Here is a 9,246-nt window from a genome sequence, read left to right as displayed (position 1 = left end):
TTAAAAAATAGATCCCTGTCCAGCTCTACCTCTCTGATACACATAACTAAATGCATGGCAAACGATGCATATTTCTTGTTCCAAAAGTTGGTGGAATGATGTTTTTTTTTGTTTGCAAAATAGTGTAATCATTCTTGAATTGCATGTGTTTCATGATATTTTTTTCCTATCAAGTAAAAAAGTTGCAAGTAAATCTGTAGTAGATTGTGATTATTTCAAGCCTTTCAAGCTTTAAATGCAAAATATATTCTATCATTGTGTACAGACTTTTTTGTTAGTGAAATTCTTTATTTTTATCGTATGTGTCACATTATGAATGGTAAGGTGTTTCAGACAAGTTAGTCATAATTTACACTATGAAGAGTATTAATGGTATACCTATATTGTGATGTATGCTAGCGATTTATGCATATAATGTAACATGTAATGTAAGTGAAATCTTAAAAAGAATTTATCCTTCATGTTTACCTTTATGCGACATCGATCATAAGGAATTCACATGACATTTGCAGATGTTGTTATGGCTATTTTGGCTGTTCACCACTAAATGATTTTCTTTTTTAACTCATGATAGCACAAAAACTTTTTAATGCCAAAACATGTTTTATATAATCTTTATACTAATTAAACTGTTTGTCCATGGTAGATTTTATGGTGCATTAACTTTCAGATTGATATGCTTAAAACCGTGTTAGTTGTGCCGTAGTTGGGCGTGAGTTTTACAAATTTTGTACATATAAAACTTGCCACATTTGTGGTGTCCTTGCTCTGATTTTCAGTTTATGGTTTTCTTTTACCTATCCTGACACTGGAATTCATAATATCAGGATTATTGAGATAGATTATTATATTTTTTTAAATCTTATTTGCTATCTTGATCCATGAATGCTTAAAATTGTTAGTCTGTATTATATTCTACCTTTTTAATTTCTGGGAGGTAAGAAAATAACTGCGGTATTTGTTTTTTTTACCATTTCTCTCTAGCATGTGTAACTTCAAAATTAACGTTTGAAATTTATATGACTATTTTGTCATTTACGTACATATATGGTTCTTTTTTTACTGGCATCTACCCTTGGATTTCCTAGGTGAAATGCTTTCATCTGTTCCGTGGCACAGTTACCATGGTTTATTTGCCTCAATGTCAAAAGTAATGTTACCTTGTTGTATGGAAACTGTTAAATTGATGCATTTGTTAAGGTGATTTTTTTCAAATTGGTTGGTAATTCTGCAAAACAATAATGTTTGACGTTCTAACATTGGTAGTAAAATTATAGCTCATCAAAATGAAGCTAGTCAATATGCACAGATGAGTTTATTATGCTTGTTAAAAATGTTCATCATAGTTTTTGATCAATCAATACATGAAAATTTATTGTTGAATCTGATTATATCTGTTTTGAATAAAATCATGTTCCTATCCCTTTCTTTCCTTACCTGTGAATTTATTTGTATGCTTGCGCTTAAGGCGTCGTGTGAATGAATGAAGTAGTTATATATAGGCTATTTTCCATCTGCCACAGCACCGTTGTCCTAGTCCTTTTTCCATTATGTGTTCCTATCCTTTTCTTTCCTTACCTCTGAATTTATATGTATGTTTGCGCTTAAGGCGCCGTGTGAATGAATCTATTGTATGCTCCTGGAGTAGTGGGCCCTAACAGTGGCTGCATCACCCCACTCTCAAGCTGCCCATTCCCAGTGACAGAAGGCTGCCAAGTGCAGCTACATCTCTTGGCAGTGTCCAGAAGATGAGGCTAGGTATTTCCTGCCAGTAGGCTCTACCATAGCTAGAACCATGGAAAGCACATTCAGCTCCCTAGAGAACATGTTGAAACAATACCGATACCTACACTGCAAAAATTCTCAACAATTGCCCACTGAATCAAATCTGCTCGTCTAGTAGCCCAACAATACGAATCCACTCAGCTGGCACTGTCCGGAGCATAAAAGCTCACCTCCAAGCTTGGAGAATAGGAGATGAGCGTTTATGCTCCGGACTCTGCTAGCTGAGCGGATTTGTATTGCTGGGCTACTAAATGAGCAGATTTGATTCGGTGGGCGATTGTTGAGCGTTTTTGCAGTGGAGGTATTGATAAATTTCCCAATATTGGCAAAGATATACATAGTATGTGTCATTTTGTTATAGAGTTAAATCATCAATGCCATTGTGGATCATTCTTCACTCTAAACATTTAAACAAGGATGGATTTAGTCTCAGACCTTATTCCAGGCCCTGTGACCTATTGGTGAAATAACACATAATGAAGAATATGGTTTAGGTACATTTTATTTTAACATGAAAATAATATAACATTTTTTCCCTGTAAAATGGTAGTTTATCCTTTGGAAAAATGTCAGAAACTCTCCCCCTTTAAGCCTTTTTCCAAGTGAAATCTGCATTTGAATACTTACTGTGGGAATACAGATACTGAATTTAGTTTTCACAATTAAATATTCAAGTTATTTGCTTCTTTTTAGGGTTAATGGGCATTTTCATTTAAATTCACTTCTTGTATCTAGAATTGCACCATTGTAACTCATCTTCCTCTTCAGCTTGTAGGTTAATAAATATTTTCCTGTGAATTTTCCATAAGAGGGAATGTTTTCTTGAAAAATGTCATTTTTGCATGAATCAAAGATGATGTTTTCTCTTCTGGACTTCATCAGGAAAGTGGGTTCGCTTACTATGAGAAGGAAAGCCCTTCATCGTGCACCAACGAGAAAAATATGTAGAGTGCCATGTTCTTTGGTTAAATAAATAGGATAAACATTTTAAATTCCATGTAACACTTTTTACTAGTAAACCATATCTCGTTTCAGCACTTGTGAATAAGTATTTTCTTTGATAAAGACTCTGGGTGTTTTGAAACCGGTTGGGGTGTATCAATAAAAAGTGTGGAATGTACAAAGTTTATTCTGTATATTTGACCATGAACTCAAGGTTCCACTAAGTTGATCACAAATAATTGAAGAATTTGCATTATGAAACCAAATTCAACTGTTGTGCCTTACTTACATTCACTACTTATTTGTTCTTGGCATTTTCCCTCTGCTTAGTTCTAAAAGAGGGATGTCATGTTAGAAGTAGGTTTGCCTTAGTTCCAGATACTAATGCGGCAGTATTTACCTAGTTTTGGTCATTGCTCTGTTATCTACATTTGGACGTTTTGTTTGTTTGATTGTGCCTTCAACTTAGAGTGAATGTTTAGTTCCTATGTAATTTGAAATTGCATATGAGATGCAGTATGTTAAATTTTGCAACCCAAAAAGTTTCAATATATTTGACTGTACTTAGTCTTTTTTTATACAACGGATATGAATAACCGAAGGTTATATGAAAAAAGTTTAGATCAAATGTTTTCTATGCTAGGAAGTTCTATCAGTCACTGAAGTTCTGTCATTCACTATGAGGACTTGTAGCCCTGCCTGTTTTTCTGTACCTTCCTAACACAGTTAGACTTGGTCTTGTCATTCTGAGGTAGGATTAGAAGTGAGTGCATTTTTGTTCAGTCTATTCAGCCTAAGGAAGGTAGTGATGCGTACAGTCCCCATGCCAGCCCAGCCAGCGTTCCAAACAATTCTGCAATATAAGTCCCAACGGATGTTGGCGTTAGGTCTACATCGGACGATGGTGTTTCCTCATCATCTGGTGAAGCAGAGTCCTGCTGATCATCGTCGCTGGACTCTCTTCTGTTTGCCTGTGAAGTAGAAGGAAACAGAAATTATTTAATGAAGCATATGCATTCCAGAATTTTCAGTTGAAAATCTATCCAATTATATCTGTACATGGCTAACATTCCTAAATTTATTCTTTTAATATCCTAACCTTTCCTGACCCACTTCATCCTGTTACTTTTTTATTCTATACTATTTAAGTATTTTACTCTAGGGCCTTCCCAATTGGACCATTAGTATGTACCAGCATGGTGGGGGGCTTAGACTGTGACATGCAAGAGACCGTCTCAAGAGATAGAAGCAATGTTTTCACCACATTTTTAACTTGTAATGAAATGGTTCTTCAAACTTTTTTAGGAAAATTTTGGTAGGAAGAAAGATTGAGCCTTTTGCAGACTTTGATACCTAACTTATAAATAATTTCTTATTTGGGTAGATTCCACATATTTTTTTATCACTTACACGGACGTTTCCCCTTTTTGCTGGAGGCTTTTCCACAGTGTAGTGGTTAATTCAGTTGTTGTGGCTATGAGGGATGGCGTGAGAGACCTCAAAATTATTATCCCCCTTGCCATGTCAGACTACCCCCTAAATGACTGAATTGATTGATTGGAAGGAAGAAGTTGGTACAAAATTAGGGTAGAAAAGTATGATAAGTTAGTACAAAAAGCAAGGAAGAATTTATCAACACATTCCCCATAGTCATTGCCACTGCTAAGGTGATGTTTTCTCATCCCAATTTTGTACGAGTTAGATGGCTCTCCATTTTGAGTTGTGAAAGTGGGGTTACAGCACAATACGTACCTCAGGTGGGCTATAGCTGCAATTAATGGCCGAGGTGCGACGAGCAAATTATGTGAAAGAATGATCTAAGGGACAGTTGCTCTGATGGGAAATAGTTTTTGAATATGGTGGAAGTGGAAAATGCAAATCAAATGATCCATTGTTGCGTACCATATCAGGGGTAATAGCTTAGAGACAATGATGGCTCAGAGAAACCATAATTTTCGGCAATGGCGACAATGAGAGAGATCCCTATCCCATTTTTTTTATCATTGGTGAATGCTTGGTTCATTTGTGTGTCGGGGTACACATGACAAGACTTTTTTCAGTTTTTTTTTTACCATCAAATGGTTTGCTGGAAGATTTCTAGTGCTTCCCACAGGGTAGTAATTTTATCGGGTAACTATGTTTTGAGGGCTAAGTCCACCATCATCTTCAGGTTAGAATGCGGATCCAAGTTTACTTTCCAAGTCATTACTATGTATATATGCACCACTGGGCGCCGCTAGGAATTAAGGCTGGGGGTGGTTTAGGTGCAACTAACACCAGGGTGTGTGGGGGTATGGTATACCCACCAGGATAAGCAGTAGGTGCGAGATAAATTAATTTCGGAATTTTAGAGATAAATGGTTCAAAATGGTGAGATTTACAGCTTTCTCAGAAATATTTTATTCATCCTTACTCTATTGTATTAGTAATATCAATCTAATTAAGTAAAACCGATTAAACTTAAAATTTCTCTGAGCTCTGGGGGGGGGGTTTATCCCCCATAACCCCCCCTCGCTGCGCCACTGCTGGGCACAATTCAGGTGGGCTCTGATTGTTTTTGATTTGATTGGTGGAAGAAAATTGTCGACCAGAAAATATGATCGATCTAATTGAAATAATGAGAGCCCACCTTAATGGTGCTCAATGGCATAAGAAAGGAATAAAAATAGGTTGTGCATTCTACCCTGAATACAATAGTGGACTTGGTCCTCAAACCTCTGGTCTCCAACAAGTACCATCCAGTGGGAAATTGAAGAAGTCTTCCTACACTACCCCACATTTTTTAATGTAACACTTTTTCTGTACATTGGGCCAACACCCGTAAGAATCAGGGGCGCAGCTAGGAATTAAGGTTAAGGGGGGGGGGGGGGTTAGGCGCAATACTTACGGGTGTGGGTGTATTGCATACCTATCAGGGTAATCAGGAGTTGCGGGGGCCCTCCTCCAGAAAAAAATTGAAGAATAATGGTTCAAAATGGCGAGTTTTACGGCTTTCTGAGGGATATTTGATAAATTCTAACATCATTATATGAGTAATACGAATCCAAATCAGTAAAATGGATTAAACTTAAAAATTTCTCTGAGCTCTGGGGGGGTTTATCCCCCAAACCCCCCCCTCGCTGCGCCACTGGTAAGAATAAACAATGATAATTAATTATTTTAATTATAATTTTTCCATTCCTCAGAATGCAGCTTCATCCTATCAGTTTACAATCTCTAGTAACATACTATGAAGGTTAGTTTATGTGGAATATTTTACTAAACACCTATACGTCAAGCTAGCGATTTTATTCGTCAAGCGTATTGTGGGAAGATTTTTGGATGAGAAAGTTAAAGAAAGGTGCTATTTCGCTCTCGCCCGACCGCACCTTGAATATGCAGCGAGCGTATGGGATCCGGTGCAGAAAGACTTAATCCGCGAGCTGAATAAAATACAAAGGAAGGCTGGGCGTTTCGTCAAAAACTGCTACGGGCGTACAGACAGTGTTACCCAGATGTTAAGCGAATTAGGTTGGGAGCCGCTGGCGACTCGGAGGCTGCGCGCTAGGCTTAAATTGCTTGAACAATTGAGAATGGATATCTTTAAGAGCGACACAGAGAACACAATATTAGAGCGACACAGAGAACACAATATTAGAGCCACACTATATTTCCAGGTCCAATAGAAGCGATAAATTAAGAGAGATGTTTTGCCGAACGGATAGATATGGGAATTCGTTTTTCCCCCGAACCATAAAGGACTTTAATGAACGCTAGTCCCAACTTTGTTAGAGCACTTCATTTTTTTTGAGCCAGGATTTTGAGAAGGGGTGGGATTTCAGGGCCCTTCCGGGGTGTACGGAAAACACCACATGGCAAGGGGGGGGCCCTCCCCCGGAAAATTTTGAGATTAAAATAAGTATGTAAATTGGACTTGGCGTCTCATTTTAAGGCTCAAGGGGGGTTGTAACCCAGAAAGCCACACCCCGTGGCTACGCCACTGTTATTGAGTCGGTAATGCGGGTGATGAACTAGGTCCTTTTTGTATGGTATGGTATTTGGTGGAGGCGACCGACAGCTGAGGTCATTTGCACCATGAGGGAGGGGTAGGTAAGGAAGGGTGGAGAGAAACCTGGCTTCGGCATTAGCCTGCTCTTAACGAAAGGCGCCAAGGGAACCACGGCTTAACGTCCCATCCGACGGTCGGAGTGTTGGGCTTGTGTTATAAATAACTTTGTTATGGACTGAAGATAACTATAGTAAAGAGTTCGTTATAGAAGACATTGCAATATTTCCAATGAATTTATTTTCGCACGACGAGTTTCGTGTTATAACAACAATTTAGAATTTTGTTGTCACAACGAAACGTACCGTACAAAAATAAATTCAGTGGAAATGTTGCAATGTCTTTTGTAACTAATATTAATAACATCCGCAAGACTGCGCCACATTTCGTACAAGATATTATAATAAAGAGCCTAGTATGGTCACACTGTTTAGAAGACGCTTTCTTCACAGTGGATCACATCTTCCCATGCCCTCATACAGTGCATCATGTATTCTTTTCATACCCCAAAAGAGTGATGCAGGACAGGGGCGCAGCTAGGAATTAAGGCTGGGTGGGGGGGGGGGTTTAGGTGCAACTAATTCCGGGGTGTGTGGGGGTATGGAATACCCACCAGGATAATCGGTAGGTGCGAGATTAATAAAGTGCGGAATTTTAAGATTAATGGTTCAAAATGGTGAGTTTTTACGGCTTTCTGAGGGATATTTCATTAATCCTTACACTATTCTATTCGTAATATCAATCCAATTAAATAAAATGGTTTAAACTTAAAAATTCCTCTGAGCTCTGGGGTTGGGGGGTTTATCCCCCAAAACCCCCCCTCGCTGCACCACTGATGCAGGGTGTCTTACCCATTCCTCGCTCAAATACCGCAAATCGTTCGAAAACGTCTTTTGAGCCGAATTTGCCATTTCTAGGCTATGTATACTCAGTTCAAGGGTCGTTTGACATTGTTGGGAGTAGATGTAGCTCAGGAAGCGGAGACCTGCATCTAATTTGTTTGAATATATAAATTTAGAGCTCATAATAAAAAACATAAGCTTGTTGTAATGTGTATCCTAACCCTACTCTCAACTCAAAATGGAGACATATTTTAGCAGTAGGCTGATCAGGGGGGCTGATTAATAGAGTCTTCCTCATTTTTTGCATAATTTTGTACCAGCCCAGAATCTTATGATCTTCCTAACAATTATTCAGTCATTTGGGATGTTTTTTCACTCTACCCTTCATGTCAGCAATAAATAATATTTTCTTTGTAACTCAGATGAAGAGTGGAGTCTGAAGAGGCCAAAGGATTAATTATTTTGGGGTTTCAAATAAGACTTCACCAACCATAAATGCTAGGGGACGTTAAAATACGTTGAATACGTTAATTACCATGAAGGAGTAGCTTTATTAATGGGATAAATTTTGGGGTGAATTGAATCTCAAAGGGAACTGCCAGCAAAAGCCACGCCATGATTGAATATCTACATGGAATTGGACATCAATCGAGCCCTAATGTGCATTGTGCGTGACAAAATTCTTTAAAATATTTCCTTTGCGTCGAAAATATTTTATTTTAAACGATTGTCACGGTTAATGTTAATCAAATCTGTAGTAAGCAAGAGGAAGGATCAAACTCACTTCCCCCCCCGAAAGTTTGAAAGATAGCATCCATATCCCACTTTCAACTTAATCTTCCTTAAAATTGCACTCTACCTCCAATGAAGCCCCTCGAATTTTCTTTTCTGGCTGCATCCTTGGTGTACCAACATTATACGGAAATTAACTCAAACTCAATTTTCTAACTACAGTCCCTGTATCTAGAGCTATTCATTATATTAACTTAAGTAAAGGTTCTAATTAGTACCTATAATTTTCAATAATTTTTGTTTGACTTAATCAAGAGTTCCAATAAATTCTACTAAGGCCTGTCTGATTTCAGAAGAACCCAATTGTCACCATAATTTAAAAAGTGACTGATTTTAGAAAGAAAAATAAAATTTCTAAGCTTATCACAAAAAAATTATTTGGAGAAAGAACACTTTTTTCGACCAAACCTTACGTGAAGGGATGGGAAAATATGGTTTTTCGGATTCAGAAGATCATTTGTATTTGTAGCACAGACTCCATTTAAACTAACATGGAAATTCCAAATCAATCGCTACGGATTTGAACAATTATATGTGTGAGCAATCCTTACTGCAAGGGTGACAAATAAGGGTGTAACTTTAAAAAAAATTGTTACTCTCTTAACCCATGTAAAACATATTTCATTTCACAAGGATTTTAAGGAATAACAGAAGAGCATGCATTTTATTCCAGAATCAGCCTTCGGGAACTTTGACAGTCTTTGCTAAATATACCATGACTGACAAAATGAGTCAAATACAGAAAAATTAATTAAGCTCTAAGAAACAATAATAAATGGTAATTTTTCGGCCAAAACTTCTTAAAAGCAATCGAAGAATATTTAACATCGACCAAAATCG

This window comes from Ischnura elegans, chromosome 3 (genome assembly GCF_921293095.1).
Source record: "Ischnura elegans chromosome 3, ioIscEleg1.1, whole genome shotgun sequence".
Classification (NCBI taxonomy): Eukaryota; Metazoa; Arthropoda; class Insecta; order Odonata; family Coenagrionidae; genus Ischnura; species Ischnura elegans.
Note: the sequence above shows the minus strand (reverse complement) of the source record.